Source organism: Hippopotamus amphibius, chromosome 4, assembly GCF_030028045.1.
Source record: "Hippopotamus amphibius kiboko isolate mHipAmp2 chromosome 4, mHipAmp2.hap2, whole genome shotgun sequence".
Classification (NCBI taxonomy): Eukaryota; Metazoa; Chordata; class Mammalia; order Artiodactyla; family Hippopotamidae; genus Hippopotamus; species Hippopotamus amphibius.
The window spans coordinates 101,202,493-101,225,144 of record NC_080189.1 but is presented as its reverse complement, the minus strand read 5'-3'; positions in this window follow the sequence as shown (position 1 = coordinate 101,225,144).

The window sequence follows — 22,652 nt, the reverse complement described above, 5'->3', positions numbered from 1 at the left end:
GATACCCTGGAAGAAATGGATAAGTCCTTAGAAAAACACAATCTTCCAAGACTGAACCAGGAAGAAATAGAAACTATGAACAGACCAATCACAAGTATGGAAATTGAGGCAGTGATTAAAAATCTCCCAACACACAAAAGCCCAGGAACAGATGGATTCATGGGCGAATTCTATCAAACATTTCAAGAAGAGCTAACACCTATCCTTCTCAAACTCTTCCAAAGTATTGCAGAAGGCGGAACACTCCCAAACTCATTCTATGAGGCCACCATCACCCTGATACCAAAACCAGGCAAAGATGTCACAAAAAAAGAAAACTACAGACCAATATCATTGATGAATATAGATGCAAAAATCCTCAACAAAATACTAGCTAACAGAATCCAACAGCACATTAAAAAAATCATCCACCATGATCAAGTGGGGTTTATCCCTGGGATGCAAGGATTCTTCAATATACGCAAATCAATCAACGTGATATATCATATCAACAAATTGAAGGATAAAACCCATATGATCATCTCAATAGATGCAGAAAAAGCTTTTGACAAAGTTCAATATCCATTTATGATAAAAGCTCTCCAGAAAATGGGCATAGAAGGAAATTACCTCAACATAATAAAAGCCATATATGAAAAACCAAAAGCCAACATCATTCTCAATGGGGAAAAACTGAAAGAATTCCCTCTAAGAACAGGAACAAGACAAGGGTGTCCACTCTCACCATTATTATTCAACATAGTTTTGGAAGTTTTAGCCACACCAATCAGAGAAGAAAAAGAAATAAAAGGAATCCAAATTGGAAAAGAAGAAGTAAAATTGTCACTCTTTGCAGATGACACGATATTATACATAGAAAACCCTAAAGACTCTACCAGAAAACTGCTAGCACTAATTGATGAGTTTAATAAAGTAGCAGGATACAAAATTAATGCACAGAAATCTCTGGCATTCCTATACACTAACAACAGAAGAGCAGAAAGAGAAATTAAGGAAACGCTCCCATTCACCATTGCAACCAAAAGAATCAAATACCTAGGAATAAACCTGCCTAAGGAGGCAAAAGATCTGCATGCAGAAAACTTTAAGACATTGATGAAAGAAATCAAAGACGACACAAACCGATGGAGGGACATACCATGTTCCTGGATTGGAAGAATCAACATAATGAAAATGACTGTACTACCCAAAGCAATTTACAGATTCAATGCAATCCCGATCAAATTACCAATGGCATTTTTCACAGAACTAGAGCAAGAAATCTTACAATTTGTATGGAAACGCAAAAGACCCTGAATAGCCAAAGCAATCTTGAGAAGGAAAAATGGAGTTGGTGGAATCAGGCTTCCTGACTTCAAACTATACTACAAGGCTACAGTGATCAAGACAGTATGGTACTGGCACAAAAATAGAAAGGAAGATCAATGGAATAGAATAGAGAACTCAGAAGTAAGCTCAAACACATATGGGCATCTTATCTTTGACAAAGGAGGCATGAATATACAATGGAAAAAAAACAGCCTCTTCAATAAGTGGTGCTGGGAAAATTGGACAGCAACATGTCAAAGAATGAAATTAGAACACTTCCTAACACCATACACAAAAATAAACTCCAAATGGATTAAAGACCTACAGGTAAGGGCAGACACTCTAAAACTCCTAGAGGAAAACATAGGCAGAACACTCTATGACATCCATCAAAGCAAGATCCTTTTGGACCCACCTCTTAGAATCATGGAAATAAAATCAATAAACAAATGGGACCTCAAGAAACTTAAAAGCTTTTGCACAGTGAAAGAAACCATAAACACGACTAAAAGGCAACCCTCAGAATGGGAAAAAATAGTTGCCTATGAAAAACGGACAAAGGATTAACCTCCAAAATATACAAGCAGCTCATGCAGCTTAATACCAAAAAAAAGCAAATAACCCGGTCCACAAATGGACGGAAGACCTAAATAGACATTTCTCCAAAGAAGACATACAGATGGCCAACAAACACATGAAAAGATGCTCAACATCACTGATCATCAGAGAATTGCCAGTCAAAGCCACCATGAGGTATCACCTCACACCAATCAGAATGGCCATCATCACAAAGTCTGGAAACAACAAATGTTGGAGAGGGTGTGGAGAAAAGGGAACTCTCCTGCACTCTTGGTGGGATTGTAAGTTGGTACAGTCACTATGGAAAACAATTTGGAGGTTCCTTAAAAAACTACAAATAGAACTACCATATGATCCAGTAATCCCACTCCTGGGCATATACCCAAAGAAAACCATAATCCCAAAAGAAACTTGTACCATCATGTTTATTGCAGCACTATTTACAATAGCCAGGACATGGAAGCAACCTAAATGCCCATCAACAAATGAATGGATACAGAAGATGTGGCATATATATACAATGGAATATTACTCAGCTATAAAAAGGGATGAGATGGAGCTATATGTAATTAGGTGGATAGAACTACAGTCTGTCATACATAGTGAAGTAAGTCAGAAAGAGAAGGACAAATATTGTATGCTAACTCACATATACGGAATCTAAAAATGGTACTGATGAACTCAGTGAGAAGAACAAGGAAGCAGATACAGAGAATGGACTGGAGAACTCTAGGTATGGGAGGGGGCGGGGGGTGAAGGGGAAACTGAGAAGAAGCGAGAGAGTAGCACAGACATATATACTACCAACTGTAAAATAGTCAGTGGGAAGTTGTTGTATAACAAAGGGAGTCCAACTCAAGGATGGAAGATGCCTTAGAGGACTGGGGCGGGGAGGGTGGGGGGGACTCGAGGGGGGGGCGTCAAGGAAGGGAGGAAATATGGGGATATGTGTATAAAAACAGTTGATTGAACCTGGTGTACCCCCCAAAAAATAAAAATAAAATAAAAAAAAAAAAGGAATGAGATGGAGCTATATGTTATGAGGTGGATAGACCTAGAGTCTGTCATACAGAGTGAAGTAAGTCAGAAAGAGAAAGACAAATATTGTATGCTAACTCACATATACAGAATCTAAAAATTGTACTGATGAACTCAGTGAGAAGAATAAGGACACAGATGCAGAGAATGGACTAGAGAACTCGAGGTTTGGGAGGGGGCAGGGGGTGAAGGGGAAGCTGAGATGAAGTGAGAGAGTAGCACAGACATATATATACTACCAGCTGTAAAATAGATAGCCAGTGGGAAGTTGTTGTATAACAAAGGGAGTTCAACTCGTGGATGGAAGATGCCTTAGAGGACTGGGAGGGGGAGGATGGGGGGGGACTCATGGGAGGGTGGGGAATAGTCGAGGGAGGGAGGGAATACGGGGATATGTGTATAAAAACAGATGATTGAACTTGGTGTACCCCCCAAAAAAAATAATAAATAAATAAAATTAAAAAAAAAAGAATAATCACTAGAAATTTTCCAAAATTAAAAACACTACATACAAGACATTACATTTAGTTTTGTTACTATCGTTATGTGCCAAAGACGGTACAGGGACACATCATTAAAGCCAGGCAGAATAAACCTACAATAAGGTCCCCTAGAAAATATACATGCAGAGAAGACAATGTAGGTCTCACCCCTTCCCCTCAGCATCCTCGGGAAGGTACCCTTGGGGGTAAGGGCAGGGTGGGGTAGCGGTACTGAGTGCACAGGGAAAGGACTCTGGTAGCAGAATTTGGCCCTGTGATCCCACCTGTGTGTACTGGCATGAAGGACTTGCTAGGGATATCCACACAGCTGAAACAGTCTTTCTGTTCACTGTAAGCCTGATGGTAAAATGAAGCCAATGGCTCTCAAGGCTGGAAACAGCCCCTTCTTCTGTTGAGTTAACCCAAACGTGTGAGTCAGCTCGCTGTTGAGCTACCAAAGGGAGAAAGAAATAAGCATCTAGGTTTTCCAGGTTCATCTGTCATCACTGTAATTTTGATTATTATTACCACTATTGCTTTCCAACTTAAATGCAATGGCCAGAGAATGTATTCTCTATGACACAGATTGTTTGAAATTTCTTAATGAATTGGCACATGGTAATTTTTTGTAAATTTTTTTGATTGTCAGTTTCTAGAATGTTCTGTTCACATCTTCAACCATCCCCTTTTCCCACAATGCTCTTTGCCTCATTCTCTACCACCCAACTCCTCTTTATCCTCTCAGACTCAAACAGAATGTGGCTTAATAAGCAGTGTTTCCCTCACTTTCCATCAAAGTTAGTCCCCAATAATATACTTGCTTAGGAACTTGGATGATTATTATTATTATTATTATTATTATTTATTATTATTACTTGCTTGGCTAAAGCTTAATTAAAACTCTAATTCAAATCGCTCATCAGAATAATGATTGGTAATTTTGGTATGTGTGTTCAAATGTGTATACTGAATTTATAAGCTCCATAAATGCAGTCTGTCATGTTAAACTTTTATTCCTAACACCTTATTCTGGACCTGACTTAAGTTAGAGTTCAATATATATTCAAATACAACGAACGAATGAATAGTTGAAATCACCAATGATAAAAATTTGAGATGAAGGATTAGGGATGTGAGCTGTTTTCTACACAGTGAACACGAAATGGTTCTAGGACATCCACTTTGGGAGGGCTAATAGAGGTGGATATGTGAGTCTGGCCCTCAGAAAAGAAGTCTGGGTCAGAGGTGTAGATTTGGAGATGCTCAGCTTAAAGTTGGCAGTAAGACCCTGGGACAGAACAATCTCACACAAGACTTCATCATAGTCCAGGAAGCGAAAGCAGCCTGGGAAAGAATTCTGAAGTAAATTGACATGGAGAGTGAGTGAGAAGCCCAGAAAAGAAATTAAGGAGTGTTTTCTCACACCCCTGCCCTGAACCAAGATAGTCAAGTTTCCTACGCAGTCAGTCATTATTTTATTTACATATTTGTCTCTTCAGAGAACTATATTTTAGTCATCCTTGTATCCTTAGCTACTCGTACCTAATACTCATCCAATTTAATCTACTATATAAATCAATGTTTCAATGAATATGTTTAGCATTTAAATTTATCTCTTTTTTTATTTACATTTTCTTTTTCATTCCTGTTAGGAAACAGAAAGATTAGATAGTTGTAAAAGAATTTATCTCCAATCTGTTGATTGCTTGAATGTTCTCTAACTTCTGATCTTCTGTTTCTTGAAAAATATCCTTTCTTAAGATTGACTTTTTGATAAAGTACTATTCTTAGGTGGTAGGCAAAAAGAGTAGAAGAAATTAAATATATCATTGGCTGACATTAATCAATAGGATTTTGCTGCCTTTTTTCTAATGCCCTTAAAACTTTAGTCCTCAAAATTGATGGGGACAAGTCATTTAGTGAGTGAATCACTAATAAAATCACTTAGAGATGCACATATCTAATCCTATAAAATGAATGCAGCAGTACAAACTTACTCTTTTTGTTTTTTAGTACAAACTTATTCTTGATAAAATTCAGCTGTTCTCTTCAGAAATTACTTTTTGATTTCAAAACCTCTGTGAGGTATGTTGTCAATACTTTATTTCAAAGCTGTGGAAAAAAAACTTACTATATGAATTAAGAAAATAAAATCTAATTTTCAGTGATTTAATATTAAGGAAAGGGACTTCCCTGGTGACGCAGTGGTTAAGAATCTGCCTGCCAATGTTGGGGACACAGGTTTGATCCCTGGTCCAGGAAGGGATCATGTTGTAGCATATTGTAGCATGTCAGTACTTCATTTCATCTTGTAACTGGAGAACACTCCCTTGTATAGATAAGCTACAATTTGCTTGTCTACATTCTGGCTACTGTGAATAGTGATGTTATGAGCATTCTTGTACAAGTTTTTGTTTGAACACTTGTTTTTAATTCTTTTGAATGGAAATCATGGGTTAAAATAAAAAGATATAAGTATGTATCATAAAAAACTATAAAAGACATTGAACTAGTAGACCAGGATTCTGGTCCTGAGCACAGCACTGACTAGTTACAAAGTAAAGCTGAGATATATAAGCTTTCTGGGCATCGGCTGGCCCACTTACAAAATGAGTACGTTATTAGCTTTGCTCAACATCTTGCATTGTCATGAAGCTCAAATAAATGATTGTCAAAGCATATGAAAATCACAATGTATTTTATTATCCATAGGCATGATTCTAAACTAACAGCAATAATGATGATTATTATTACACTGGGTCCTGGGGTACCCAACACTGCATTTCCATTGAAGCAGGAAGTCTCTCACATACATTACATTGATGATTCTCCGAAGAAATACTAGCATGGTAAACGTGGTGCCCCAAACAGTTTGGCGTTCCCTCAATAAGTTAAACATAGCATTATCAAGAGCAGCTCATTACAAATTAAAAGCCATCTGTTAGCACTAAAGACTGGTATATCTTTATAATGTCCAAATACAGCATTTTTGTGTGTTAGGCAATATCCAAAAGTATATATCTCAATAAAGTCAAATATGTTCTTTAAAACATATTTTAAAAATTTTATTGGAGTATAGTTGATAATATTGTGTTACTTTCTGCTGTACAGCAAAGTGAATCAGTTATACACATATCCACTCTTTTTTAGATTCTTTTCTCATGTTGGTCATTACAGAGTATCGAGTAGAGTTCCCGTTCTATATAGCAGGTCCTTATTAGTTATCTGTTTTATATATAGTAGTGTGTATATGTCAATCCCAGTCTTCCAATTTACTCCTCCCTTCTCTCTTCCCCCTGGTAACCATAAGTTTTTTTCTATGTCTGTGAGTCTGTTTCTATTTTGTAAATAAGTTCACTTGTATCATACTTTAGATTCCACATATAAGTGATATCATATGGTATTTGTTTTTCACTGTTTGACTTACTGCACTCAATACGACAATTTCTAGGTCCATCCATGTTACTGCAAATGGCATTATTTCATTCTTTTTTATGTTTGAGTAATATTCCATTGTATATATCTGCCACATCTTCTTTATCCATTCATCTGTTGGCGGACATTTAGATTGCTTCATGTCCTGGCTATTGTAAATAGTGCTGCAATGAACTTTGGGGTGCATGTATCTAAAACATTTTAGAAAAATTAGTGGAACACAAAGAAATGCCATTTCAATAACATTGTAATGGAGGGGGGGTTATACAGTTTGACGGTTTATTTTTCTAAGAATGAGCTTCCACATATGTCATCTTACTTAGTCTTTGTCTCAATCTGAGTCAATAAAGTATGATAAAACCCCCAATAACATCATTTTCTTAATATTTCAGGATTAATATTATTGGCACAGTTCAACATCTTTAGCAAAAGAGTTGCCTGGAGAGCAGAGAGCAGGAATTTAGCTTGAAAAAAAGAGGAAAGATAGGGAATGGGTGTTGAAAACACTTACCATTTGCTTTCTTCAGTTTAAAGAAGGGTCACAAAGGTGGGGTGGAATGAGAGTCGCATGGTTTTGAACTTCACATGGTGCCTCAAACACGACAAGCTGGATGCCCTTCAATCAAAATGAAAATTATAGCCCTGAGCAGCATTTCTATCAGAGAAAAGCAAATGTTGTGATTTCTGCACTGAAATCAAATTTAACTGGAATGATTCAATAAAATGATGGTATCATTATAAATGTGGTGCTTTTTCTTAAGGTTTGATTAGTCTAGACACCTGAGTTAAGAAATGACTGCTATTTGATGCTTCAAAGTACACTTGGCAACTTTGATTAAATATTTATGTTAAATGTAGATGACTTAAAGTAAAATGTGTTCCAATCAAGGCTCTAGCAAGCTGGATATACAGTTTCAGAGATGATGTAAAGCCACGTAATTCGAGGTTCAGCCGACTCAAGATGGTGCAGCCCTCCCACTTCCACTCCCCACGGAGGGGCAGGTCACAGCAGCCCTTGTTTCATGTGGCCGTCTCCAGGTAGCCTGAGAACGTCTGAAAGAATAGACAGTAGTGAGGTGCAGTTTGCTCTCTCTCTCTTCACCCCTCTTCTGTGACAACAGTAGAGACCCACATATGTTCTTGTGTAAACAAAATTTACAAATACATCTTAGGCAAGTCTAACTCATGATCTTTCTTTCTCAAACTGTCCTTAGCCCTTATCCCCAATTCTTTGAGAATTTATTTGTTTCTTCAATTCAAAATATCCCTGTTGCATTTTCCTTTAAACTATGCTAAATCCATAATGCATATTTATTTACATTCTCACTGAGAGCATTAATATGTACCTGAGTTTTAAGACAGGAACTTGGAAGTCATCTTGTTTTCCATTTTCATTCTTTCCACACTTCATCAGGTACTAAGTGTTGTCAAATCGCCCCAGTGTGTTTGGATCTGTTGTCTTTTTGCACAGCTCTCCCCAGACCTGCTCCCTGGGGCCATGGCTCAAGCCCAGGCTCTCATCCCTCCAGCCCAGACAAATGCTATGGGCCATCTGCTGCTCCTGCCCTTGTGTGCACCAAAGTCCATCCACATGATGTCAGAGATCTTAAGTAAATTAAATCTGATGTTATTAGTTACTTTGGACTCACATTTAGACCTTTGTGATTCTAAAGGTTCTTCTTACATATTTACAATTCAACTTCATTTTGACTTTTCAATTTTGTATCATATGCTATAGAAGTATATAAATAATTCTTATTTTCATTTTATTTACCGAAAAAATAAATGTACTTGCTTTAAAAATGTCAAACAGTACATATTTTCAATGTAAAATTGAAAGACCCCTATCCTATGTTCACTCCCTCAAGAGTAATCAGTGTTGACAGTGTGTTGAATCTTTCCCAGGAATTACATTTCTCCAGTGGCTTCCCAGTGCTGACAGAATGAATTACACTGTCCTTAGACTCCTTTTTTGGACCTTCCCTCTCTTGTTCCTCACATATTGGAGCACAGACTATGATGGAATGAGTTTCAACCTGTGCCCCTGATTTGTTACTTATATTCATTTCTCAAACTTCAGACTAAACAAAACTTCCTCTGGCAAAAGTTTAGGGCTTTTCATTAAAAAAAAAAAAAAAAAGACAGTTGCTCAAATCAACTCAAGTTGGGAAGGAGTAGTGGCTCTTCAAGATACATCAGATTATTTAAAATAAGAACTGCAACTATGACAGATTTCACGGAAACTGGAATTAGGATGAAGGCATCTTCATCCTCCCCCGACCATTGTTTCCATTTTTATCTTATATTGTTTCTGATACTCTCGGAAACCAGAAACTGCTCAATACTTAAACTGAACACTTTTTATTTACTGTTTCCCCATGATTTTAATTTATAGGTAATTTTGATTGCCTTGGCCCTGCTAAAAGTTACATAAGCTTTTACCTTTTGCCCTTTCTGGTTGTTCCCCCAGATTTATATTTCCAATTCCTAGAATAAAAATTCTAGGTACATGTAGGTCATAAGACATAAGCTGCTTGCCAGAGCGTACCTGGATTCTCCCATGCTCGGGTGCCCACTCTCTTCTAGGAGGCCACAGGGTACTAACGATGGCAATTGTCCCTCAGCAGGACCGTGGGGATTATGAGAGTTAATTGCATTTGTCAACTTAGACAGGCTATGGTGTCCAATTGTTTGGTCAAAGGCTAGTCTAGATGTTACTGTGAAGGTATTGTTTAGATGTGATTAATGTTTAAAAATCTTAAGTAAGATTTTACGATTATCCTCAATGTGTGTGGGATGGGGGAGGGACTTCATTCAATCAATTGAAGGCCTTAAGACCAAAAATAGATTTCCCAGAAAAGAAGAAATTCTGTCTCAATACTGTAACATAGAAATCCTTCCCTACACAGATGTAGAGAACAAACATATGAACACCAAGTGGGGAAAGCAGGGAGGGTTGGGTTGAATTGGGAGATTGGGATTGCCTTATATACATTATTAGTAGGAAAAAAAGATACCAAATTGTACACTCTAAATATATGCAGTTTATTGTATGTCAACTGTATCTCAATAAAAATTCTTAAAAAAAAAAAAAAAGACTCAAGGAGAGCCTGCAGATTCACAAAAAAAAAAAAAAAAAAAGAAAAGAGAAAAAAAAAGAAAGAAAGAAATCCTGCCCTAACAGCCTGCCCTGTAAATTTAAGACTAAATACTATTGAGTTTCCAGCCTGTCAGTCTGCCTTAGAAATTTCAAACTTATCAGGTCCTACAATTATTTGAGCCAGTTTCTTAAAATAAATCCCCTTATCTCTATCATCTGTATCCATGTTCATATCCACATCTATATCTCTATGTTATATACCCTATTCCTTCTGTTCCTCTGGAGAACACTGACTGATACAGATTATAGTACTGACTATGTTTTCTAGAGGAATAGAGTCTTAAGGAGCCTTTTCTGAATTTGTTCTTGGTTTGTGGAATTGGTTCTCTATTTTTATTTTATAAAATGTAAGACACTAGTGATTCTACTTCCACTGATAAAGAGAGCACTGATGGTCCATGACGTGATATAGTAAGAGGTATGTGCAAAATAGTACCATTGGATACTTTTAATCAAGCACTTTTTTTCAATTTTTATTGCAGTATGATAGCTTTACACTGTTGTGCCAGCTTCCGCTGTACAACAAAGAGAATCAGCTGTATTTATACACATATCCCCATATTCCCCTGCCTCTTGAGCCTGCCTCCCATCCTCTCTATCTCACTCCTCTAGGTCATCACCAAGCATTGAGTTGATCTCCCTGTGTTAGGCTGTTGCTTACATTCCCATACACCAACAATGAAAAATTAGAAAGAGAAATTAAGAAAACACTTCCATTTACCATTGCAACAAAAAGAATAAAATACCTAGGAATAAACCTACCTAAGGAGGCAAAAGACCTATATGCAGAAAATTATAAGACACTGATGAAAGAAATCAAAGACGACACAGATGGAGAGATATACCATGTTCTTGGATTGGAAGAATCAATATTGTGAAAATGACTGTACTACCCAAAATACTCAAGCACTTATAAGAGGCAAGGTTCTGGGTGACCATGTATTTGATACTTTTGAATGTTTTTATCAAACAAAGGAGTATGTTGAGACTGGCAGTTTGCTCCTAATTGTGGTGGGCAAATGGGGAAAGAAAAAGAGGAACTTAGGGCTTCAGATTCTCAGCTCAAATGCTCCATAAGTGACTTAAAATTTTCTATGTCTGCCCTGAAGAAAACCCTTATCTCCTTCAGAGATAGAACCGAGACTGCTGAAAACAGAACCCAGAATTCCATCCTGTGAGTGGCTGAATTACACACAAAGTGCAGAGTATCTATTGGTAAAGAGAGGATGTTGACTGGGAAGGAATGGGATCCTTGGAATTGGCATGCGGACCTATGGGCAGATCCTGATGAAGCCGAGGATATTGAATTAACTTTTTCTAAATATTGCTGAATCTTCTTTGACAGTAGAGACAGCCCAACCACCCCTGCCTCAGGAGGGTATCCTCTCTTCCTGCAGTACTTACCTTGCAAGGCAGTGCTGATTCTCCCCAGAACCCACCCCACCACCTGTCTTTGCTTCTAGACTTATAAGCAGACTCAGGTCCTGACAGATCCCAAACAGATGGGGTACAAATTGTGACCCATGAGTAGATGTGCCTCACTTGAAAAGAACTGTATAATTTTTCCAATCTCTACAGCAGAAATCCAGGGAATAGGTATGGAAATGAATATTAAGGATGCAGGAAAAAGGGTGAAAGGAACACAAAATTGTATATAAGCTCACTAAGCAGAGGTTCTGAATTTAACTCATAGCCAGAGGGGTTACAAAGGACTCTAACAATGTGGTTGTTTGGTTGGTTGGTTAGAACATGGACCAATAAGTTCCCTACAATAGATGAAGATGAAATGCCAGAGCTGCCTTGGTTTCTGTAGCGGAAGGATGTAAAGACTGTAATACTAGAATGGATTTATCATGTCAGACCTATTTGCCTGTCCTAGGAGGGTCCAGAGGACACTGCTTTCACTAAGGCTGTGAGAAATACAGTTGTGAGGGAAACTCTTGGGTTCTTGAAGAACTCTGTAGATGAAAAATTACAGTGAGAACTGCTGTCAATGAGCTGGGATCCTTAAATGCACTGGGGACAATTAGACCCAGGGTGGCAGAGGCCAAAGGGCAGTAATCAATTGTTGAGGACAAGTGGCTGTGGTTACTATAATGCACAGTGGAGGCAAAGCTATAATCAGAAGACTAGGACTTGCAGAGATCTATGGTGTTGGCTAGCTGATCATGAAGTTTCCAGAAGAGAACTAGTTGGCCAGTCTTATTTGATCTGGTCAAGAATTCTAGGTCAATTCTAAAAAGCCCCAGTCCTTCATTCAACTCCCACACATAAGCCAGTTTGCAGATCCAGAATGCCTTGAGTGAGAGGGAATTGATGTCCTTTTGAGGAAGCACCCTGGTACACTGCCAAAATTGGTACTGTGAATCTTTCTCCCAGCCTTCAAAGGAAAATATGGCCTTTCACCAGGATGACTGTACACTGTGGAAAAGGAAATATCAGACTTTTGAAGGATTACTGGATAATAGCTCTGAACTCACACTAACTCTAGGAGACTGAAAATGTCATGGTGGCCCACCAATCTGATTTGGGCTTCTGAGGATCAGGAGATCAATGGAGTTTTAGTTCAGATCCATCTTACAGTGGGACCAAAGTATCCCCCAAACCTATTCTGCGGTTATTTTCCCAGTTCCAAAATGCATAATTGGAATAGATTAAACCAGCAACTGGCAGAAGCCTCACATTGGTTCCCTAAATAGCAGAGTGAGGGATATCATGGTAGGAAAAGCCAAGTGGAAGTCACTAGAACTGCCTCTGCCTAAGAACATAGTAAGCTGAAAGCAATACTGTGCTCTTAGAGGAACTGCAGACATCAGTGTCACCATCAAGGACTTGAAGAACTCAGGGGTGGCAATTCCCACCACATCTTCATGCAATTCACCTACTGGCCTGTGCAGAAGACAGACGGATCTTGGAGAATGACAATGGGTTATTGTAAACTTAGCTAGGCGTAGCTCCAACTGCAGCTGCTGCTCTAGACGTGGTTAGATTGCTTAAGCAAATGGCTGTGTCCTCTCACACATGGCATGGGGTTATTGATCTGACAAATGCTTTCTTCTTGATACCAAGAAGAAGTTTGCTGGAAACTGTCAAGGCCAGTAATGTGCTTTCCTATCCTATCTCAGGGCTATGCCAGCTCTCCATCCCTATGTCACAATCTAGGATGTAGAGATCTCGATCACCTTTCCCTCCACAGACTATAACACTGGTCCATTACACTGATGGAATTATGCTCATGACCAAGATGTAGCAACTACTCTAGACTTACTATAACACATCTGTGTGTCACAAGGTGGGAAACAAATTCAACAAAAACTCATAGGGCTTCCACCTCAGTGAAATTTCTAGGGTCAGTAGTGTGGGCATGTAGAGATATCCTCTCTAAGGCAAAGGGTAAATCATTGCATTTGGTCCCCTCTGTAACAAAAAGGAGGCACAAGGCCCAGTAGACCTCTTAGGATTTTGGAGACAGTATTTCTCACTTAGGAGTGCTACTCCAGCCTGTTTTCCTCTTGACCTGAAAAGCTACTAGTTTGGGGTGAAGCCCAGAACAGGAGTGGCCTCTGCAGCAGGTCCAGGCTGCCCTAGACCACACGATCCAGCAGATCCAAGTGGCAGTGGCAGGTAGGGGTGCGCTTTGGAGCCTTGTGTGAGCTCCTATAGGTGAATCATAGAGCAGACACTTAGGATTTTGGAGCAAAGCTCTGCCTCCTCTGCAAATAACTGCTTTTGAAAAATAATCTTTGACCAGCTACCGGATGTTAGTAAAGACTGAACAGCTAGTCATGTATCACCAACTTACCATGCCAACCGCACTGCCCTTTATGAACTGGGTGTTGCCTGACCCAAACTATAAAGTTGGGCGTGTGTAGCAACACTCCATCATCAAATGGAAGAGGTGTAAATGAAATTGGACACAAGCAGCCTTGAAGACATGAGCGTGAGGACATGGTCCAAATATTCACAGCCCATGTTTATCTTACCTTACTTTCTCTCTCCCAGCTCCCTGCTACACCCTCAAGAGGAATTTCTTATAATCAGTTGACTGTGGAAGAGAAACCCTGGGCCTGGTTTACAGATGTTTCTGCACCATATGCAGGGACACCTGAAAGCAGACAGCCACAGCCCTGCAGCCCCTTTCTGGGACACCCCTGCAGAACACTGAGAAGGGAAATCCTCCCGGGGGGCAGGACTCTGAGAATTGTACCTGGCTGTTCACTGTATTTAGTAGGAGAAATTGCCAAGACGTGTGATTGTTTACTGATTCATAGGCTGTGGTCTATTATTTGGTTGGACAGTCAGGAACTTGGAAGGGGTATAATTGGAAAATCAGTGACAAGGAGGTCTAAGAAAGAGGTATGTAGGTAGAGCTTTCTGCATGGTCAAAAAGCATGAAGATATTTATGTCCCACTTGAATATTCTTCAGAGGGTGATCCCAGCTGAGGTTCTGGTGGATAGATGACCCATTCTGAGGGCATCAGTCAGCATCTTTCCCCGGGCACTCCTGTCATCACCCACTGGGCTCATGGACAAAGTAGCCCAGCTGACAAGGATGGAGGTGTGTTCTTAGCAACACAGACATTCACTCACCAAAGCCAACCTGGCTACAGCCACCACTGAGCACCCAATCTGCAGCAGCAAACACTGAATTTCCAATAGGACATCATTCCCCAGGGTGCTCAGCCAGCTACCTGGTGGCAGCTTGATTACATTGGGTCTCTTTCATCATGGACAGGACAGGGTTCTGTTTTTACCGGACTTCACAGAGTCTGGCTATGAATTTGCCTTCCCTGTGCACAACACTTTTGCCTAAACTACCATCTGTGGACTTACAGGATGCCTTAGCAACCACCGTGATAGTACGCACAGCATTACTTCTGATCTGGGAACCTACTTCGCAGCAGAGTAAGTGCAGCAATGGTCCCGTGCTTATGGAATTCATTGATTTTACCGTTTCCCACCATCCTGGTTTGATACAACGGTGGAACCTCCTTTTGAAGACTGAGTTATAGCGCCCCCTAGGTGGTAGTACCTGGTAGGACTGGGGCAAGCTTCTTCAGAAGGCTGTGGTATGCGCTCTGAATCAGGTGGATAGAGACATAGATGTATAGATACACGATTGCTTTGTTGAGCTATATGGTTTTAAATGTCTGGAGCAATAAATAATGACCTGAGGGTCTATGATTTCAATATATTAAAGAATATTTCCAATGAAAACATTTTTATCATTCATTTTGGAGGCCGGATTATAAACATAATAGTTTGTCTGATGATTTAAGCCCAAGAAAACTCATACAATTTTTGAGATACAATATGGATATTATGTCATGGAATAGGAACATTATAGTCCATTTTCAGACACTAAAATGTTCTGCTGACCCAGACCTGGAATACTCTGTTTCGTGCTGATGACTCAGATGTAAGAACAATGAAGTGAACCAGCTGGAATTAGAGAACAATGAAAAGGAGGACAGAGTCGATGAGAGTGATTAAGGGAAGGGCAGAAGGAACCACGTAATAGCAGCCAAGTACTCAAAATAGGATCAACTTCAGAATTCAATTCTGACCACTACTGATGATTAAACTGGGTTTTATTTTTCATCTTCATTTAATACTATATCTTTTATTCCATGTGAACAACACTCCAGTCTAGTAAACCACGAAATGGGAATGAAGCCTGTAATTTTAATTAACATATTTTAAAATGTTTCTGATTTGTATGCATTTGATCAAATTTTCATTTACGGTGAGCCGTGCTTTTCATTCTCATGAACTGTTTGACATAACCCTTTCTTTCTTCAATGCAATACTAACATTTAATAAAATGTGCTACATTCTTAGCATGACTTGCCAGGAATTTTTCTCCCTACACATATTTGTGTAATGGAAACCAAACCTCACAGCCAGGTTCAATTTCAGTCGACAGGTAAAAGTCCGCATTTTTGTTACTGTCTTATTTCGTCTTTTAGGGTTGCCTTCCTCCTGTCTCCGCGTGGCCACAGCGGATAATGAACGTCACTCATCCTTCCTCCTGACTCCCTCCCTGCCTTATCCGGGCTCTTGATGAGCACGGGTACTCACGGATACTCAACTGGGGGCCAAGCATAGGGCACCAGCAATGCAAACGAGGATTAGAAATAAATTAACAACCTGAAGAGGGGCTATTGAAAACTTTTTTTTTCTTTTCTTTTGGCCAGATAGAGAACAATGTTATCTGTCGATTTCATAGCAAATAAAGATTCTAATGGATCTTGACTCCAGGGTCTGATGCACACAGAGTGATTCTGCATCTTCTATCAGTCAAATGTATTCTCCGTTCACCTGTTCACTCATCCATTCATCCTGCCAACTGGACGTGTAAGCGGAGTTCACTAAACAAAGTACAGCAAACCACCCCCACCAAGAGATCTCTGAGAACAGGAGCGTGTTTAACTTGTTTTGTACTCCCTGGGCCTAGTGGGCACTTAATAAGTGCTTTTGGCCTTATATGGCCGTCAGTAAATGTGTCTTAAATTTAAGTAAGAAAAACAAGTATTATTAGGACTGCAGACATGAGCTTCCTCTTATCCATGTGCTCTTCACCACTGTTTTAAATCTCCCAGAATCGGAAAGGACTAGGGAGTCAAAGAACTGCCACATCCAAGTCTCTCCTTAGTTTTCATCTCATTTAACTCTTCTGCAGAATCTATCGAATTTTCGATTTCACTTTTTCCAGCAGCAGAACGGGGGAGAGGAAGGAAAGCGAGAAAGGGGAGAAGAATAAGACCCATGCTTGTGAGAGTTAAATGTGAAACGCAGAGTTAAGTCAGCTATCAGGGGCCTGGCACGCAGTAATTTCTCCCAAAAAATTACTCTGTGATTACTGAAGATGCTACAAACATTTAGCATCCTTGCTTTTTGCCATGCAGCTCTCAGTACTTGAGATGTTCTTTTGTTTATATTTTCACTTGTCAGAAAGATGTTTTTCTTTAAAGAACAATTGAAATGTCACTTCCTGTGATCACTTCACTGATCCCCTTTATGGGGAAAATTACTGGTTCCTGCCCTGACTGTGTTGTTTCCAACAGAAATAATGCTAAACCTGAAGCATGAGAAGAGGGGTATAAAGTAATAGTTTGACTTGCAGTATTGCCCTTCTCTCTGCATGAGCTTTAATTCCGGGAGGGAGCAAATATGGGAAGGGAGGGTGTGGTGGCAGGCTGGGTCTCCCAGTTGCCAAAACACACAATGTCAAGCTAAAAATACATTTTTTTTTAATGTTTATGAAACCAAAATGGATCAGAATTTTGCTTAGTTTTCATACTCTATCATACTATATGTTCAACGCATAAAAAAACACAAAAGTTTAATCTCTAAATTTTAGTCTCTTTAATTTTTAATCTCATCACAGTGAGCATATACACAAACAGCACATGTTCTATGTACGGGCATGCGCTTTTGAAAAATAGTATTATAACATAAATCTGTTTCATATCTATTTTTAAAATTAGCAATATAGTATGAACATTTTCTCCAGCCAGTAAACATTATGATGTACATTTTCATGACTTCATTGTGTGATGTTCTGGGTTCCAGATGGACCAAGTGTACAGGGTTGGACATAACAGCAGGGCCTGGGATTGTATTGGTCGGGGCGTCATCTCCATCCCTGGATGGGTAGGAGCACCTCGCACTAGCAGTGAAAATTCATGGAAATACAGGAAAAAGGCTAGGACAAACACTTAAAATGTATACATAAATTAACACTTAAAAAATATATATAAAATGTATATATGTATATATACATACATACAGAGACGTATAAGTATACATTATCATATATTACACATATAAAGTTGTTAGCATTTTGTGCTATTATAAATAATGCTAAAATATATATCTGTACACAAAATTATGGGAAATTACTGGGAAAGGAATTGCTTCATCAAAGCCTATACAAAATTGTAAAGTTTGTTCATATATATTCCCAAACGTCTCTATAAAATGTTTATACCACATTCAGTCCCCCCAATAACTTCCTCACAATCTAGCCTGGACGCATTCCCCATTTTTCCAAATAGTGTTCTGTTGAAAAGGGTAAAGTCAGAGAAGTAGAGCTTATCTTTCATTTTTTAATTAAAATTTCTTTAACCACTACAGAGCACAAATATATTACATGTCATTCCATTGGGGACAGAGGTGGTTAATTTGTTACTAAGCCCTGATGAGTTTCTAAAATTGTGGGGACTAGTCATTTGTCTGCACTGTATGTGGCACTTAATTTACTGTGTTGATCAGAATAGTAAAGGTGTGCTTATGTACCACAATTTAAACATGTATGTCTTACCTTATTTTAAATCCACTATTTAGTTTCATTCTCAACAAGCTGTGTTACTTCTTCACCTAAGTATTTTTTTTTTCCGGGAATATTCTTTGATTTAAATCAAAATGTGCTTTCAGAGGTAATTTAAACACCTGTTCAAATTATTCGCTGATGAAGAGAGAAAGGGGAAGTTTCCACATATATACGACTCCATGTGCTGAATCAGATAGACAGGAGAGAGTTAAAGCCAAAGGGACTCGCCAAAATGAGGACCATATTTAGCACAAATTGCATTTCCTGTCTTGCTGTGGTCCTTGGCTTTAGCAGGAAAAGTACTGCCATTTTCTTCACTAATAATCCAGGCTGTCCCACTTCACCTCCGCCTCAAGCATTCTTCTCTCAACGAAAAAGGCAGTGATATTTCCCTTCATTTGCTTCCCAGCTGTTTGTATTTTCCTCCTGCCTCTCCTGTACTGAGCAAGGAGGAGTTGATACAATTTTGCTACACGTTCCTTTCAATTACATGGCTAACAGGATTCTCCCTCTCAAGAAGTGAATCAGCTTTTACCAGGCTCTTTCTTAATCTGCTCCTCTATTTCTCCAATAAATTGGCCAACGCTTCAGTGGGCGGATGCCACTCTTCCAGGTGCCTGTGTGAAAAGCCTTTGCCCTGCACATCGTTTGCTCATTCTGTTGTTACCATCTGTAGAAGTCTCTTGACCACATCAATCACTAGTGTTGTATTCCAACATCTTTCCACAGGCTACATGTTGGTTTTTTGCTTTGTTTCTGTTTCATACTAAAATTACTTGAATTGTATACAGGTCTGAATCAAAAGCTGGATACTTGAAATTCTTCTCACCAGTATTTCTCCTCATTTTGCATTTGGGTGTTGTTAGTTAGTCACCTATTCATTTTGAATCACTGGGTTAGTGAGCCAGTAGACTGAGTCGAAAAGACAATAAACAGGGGTCTAGTTATCTTTCCAAGGAAATTTATCTTTTCATAACTTTCCAGAAAAAGTCAGCATGTTTTTAGTTATGATATGATGATCCACTGGTACCTATTTGCTGAGCTCTGCTCTTGATGCTGGAACATCAGCAATAAGACAGAGAAGGTCCCTTTCCTCAGGGTATATATTTGAAGGGGGTGTAGAGTACAGACTATTCGTAAAAGTTCATAAAAATAAACAAGATGGGACTTCCCTGGCAGTGCAGTGGTGAAGAATCCGCCTGTCAATGCAGGGGACACGAGTTCCATCCCGGGTCCAGGAAGACCCCACATACCACGGAGCAGCTAAGCCCATGCATCACAACTACTGAGCCCACGTGCTGCAACTACTGAAGCCCACGCACCACAACAAAGAGTAGCCCCCACTCGCTGCAACTAGAGAAAGCCCGAGCGTAGCAATAAAGACCCAACGCATCCAGTAAATTAATTAATTAATTTTAAAAAAAGGTAATTTTAGATAGAAGCAAGGGCCGTGAAGAAATAATTTCACAGGTACATGGTGATAAGGAGTGAAACGTGTTGAGAGTGTTTTTAAAAATATGATTTTTTACAGATACCTCTACCTGCTGGGTTATGGCTTGTACTGAAAACTGGGTGCAGAAAGCAGAAGAGAACTCAAGGAACATCATTACGTGCTTAGAAAAATAGAAAAGATTCTGCACTGATTACACAAAGGAGAAAAAGAGGAAGAAGAAGAACAAAGAGGAGTAGGAAGAGGACAGGAAAAAGGAGAAGGAAGGGAAGTGAAAGAGGAACATTTTGAGAGCTTTTGAGTTCACTAATATTCAAAATATGAGCAGTTTTTTTAAATATAAATAAATAAATAGCCAGGACATGGAAGCAACCTAAATGTCCATCAGCAGATGAATGGATAAAGAAGATGTGGCACATATATGCAAGGGAATATTACTCAGACATAAAAAGGAACAAAACTGAGTTATTTGTAGTGAGGTGGGTGAAACTAGAGTCTGTCATACAGAGCGAAGTAAGTCAGAATCAGAAAAACAAATACCATGTGCTAACTCATATATATGGAATCTTAAAAAAATGGTACTGATGAACAGAGTGGCAGGGCAGGAATAAAGACGCAGATGTAGAGAAGAGACTTGAGGACACAGGGGAGTGGGGAGAAACTGGGATGCAGTGAGAGAGGAGCACTGACATATATACACTACCAAATGTAAAATAGATGGCTAGTGGGAAGCTGCTCCATAGCACAGGGAAATCAACTTGATGATGGGTGATGACATAGAGGGGTGGGATAGGGAGGATGGGAGGCAGGTTCAAGAGGGAGGGGATATGGGGATATATGTATACATATAGCTGATTCACTTTGTGGTGCAGCAGAAACTAACACAACATTATAAAGCAATTATACTCCAGTAAAGATCTGAAAAAAGTATAAATAAATAAATAAACTTTTGAGTGATATAACATAGAGATAGAAATAATTAGGGAAATGCCAATCAAAACCACAGTGAAGACTTCCCTGGCAGTCCAGTGGTTAACACTCTGTGCTTCCACTGCAGGGGGTGCAGGTTTGATCCCTGGTGGGGGAACTAAGATCCCGCATGCCCTGCAGTGCAGGGGGTAGCGGGGAAGCCACAATGAGATATCACCTCATACCTGCTGGAATTTCTATTATCAAGAAGACAAGCAATAAGTGTTGGGTGAGGATTGTGGAGAAAAGGGAAACTTTGTTCATGTTGGTGGGGATGTAAATTGGTACAGCCATTATAGAAAACAGTATAGTTTCCTCAAAAAATTAAAAATGTAACTACCATATGATCCAGCAATCTCACTTCTGAGTAAATATCTGAAGGAAACGAAACCACTGCCTTGAAGAGATCTCTGCATCCCCACGTTCACTGCAGGATTATCCACTGTGTATGTATGTATGTATATTTCACTGTGGCATTACTCATTTTTTTTATCCATTCATCCATTGACAGACACTAAATTTGCATCTATGTCATGTGAATAATATTATTATAATATAATAATAATATTGGGAATAATATTGGGATTGGGGTTGGGGATGGGTGGGGAAATGGGGAGATGTTATCAAACTTTCCATTATAAAATGAATACATTCTGGGGATCTAATGTACAGCTCTGTGACTATATTATACACCTGAAAGTTGCCAAGAGTAGTTTGGCATGAGTATCTTGAATGTTCTTGACACACACATACACCAAAAAAACGGTAAATATGAGGTGATGCCTATATTAACTAAACTCATTGGGGTGACCACTTGACAATACATACATATAGCAAACATCATGCTGTTCACTTTAAACTTACACAATGTCACTTGGCAATTATATCTCAATAAAGCTAAGGGAAAAATAAATGTTTTAAAGACACCAAGTGTAGAAGACATATTTGTGAAAAATAAGAACACAAAGTCTCTCAATCAATTTTATCTTGATTACATGTTAAAAAATATATGCATGTATATTTGATAAAATAATAGTTTAATTTAAATGCCAACAGGAACTCGTGCGGAACTTCATAAGTCCCCTTTCCCCACTGTGAGTGTGTGTTCAGTTCCCCCTCATCACTGATGTTCTTGTGCAAGCAAGTCTGATTGGGAAAAACCTGAAAAGAGGGCAAAGTGGAATATGAGACACACACATAGGAAGAGAGATTTAGCTTCTATTGATAGAACTGCAGTGTCTTCTTGCCCCTTTTTGTTACATACTAAACCGATGAGAGAGAGTGCCAAATTACTTGCCTCTTGAGACATGAAAAAGCCAACAGAGTTTCAAGAAAAAAGAACCAAACTCCTTTCCTTTCATTTTAAACCAGATGTCCAAACACTTAATAATTAGTAAAAAAGGGAAATTGACTAGGCTTATTTTCTATAAACCTACAAAAAGATAAACATTTTAGAATGAGACAGTATTTTAGTCGAATAACTTACTTATGATAGATTATAGATTCCTGTGGTAATAACTACATTAAACTCTTTCATTCTCCCTTTGCCCAAGTTGCTTCACGCACCCCCACCCATGTCCCCTTGTGGCTGTGGGCTTGTTTGGATGCTTGCCTGTGTTGAAAGCTCTGATGATTCAGGAAACTGCCTCCCCTCCCTTTTCAATCTTCCCTCTTCATCTCCCTTTCTCCTTCTCTTTGTCTGCCTCTTTTACCCTTAAAGTACCAGCCTAAGTGTTATAAGTATGTGTTTTATTTGTTGCCAGTTCAGAGGAAATGAAAGTTGTTGATCATTATGTCACGGTTTTATCTCAGCTTAATCATATGAACCAGTGGAGAGAGAGTTTTTTCAGAGTCATTTGATTATGAGGAAAGGTAATATATTTTCATCGATTCTG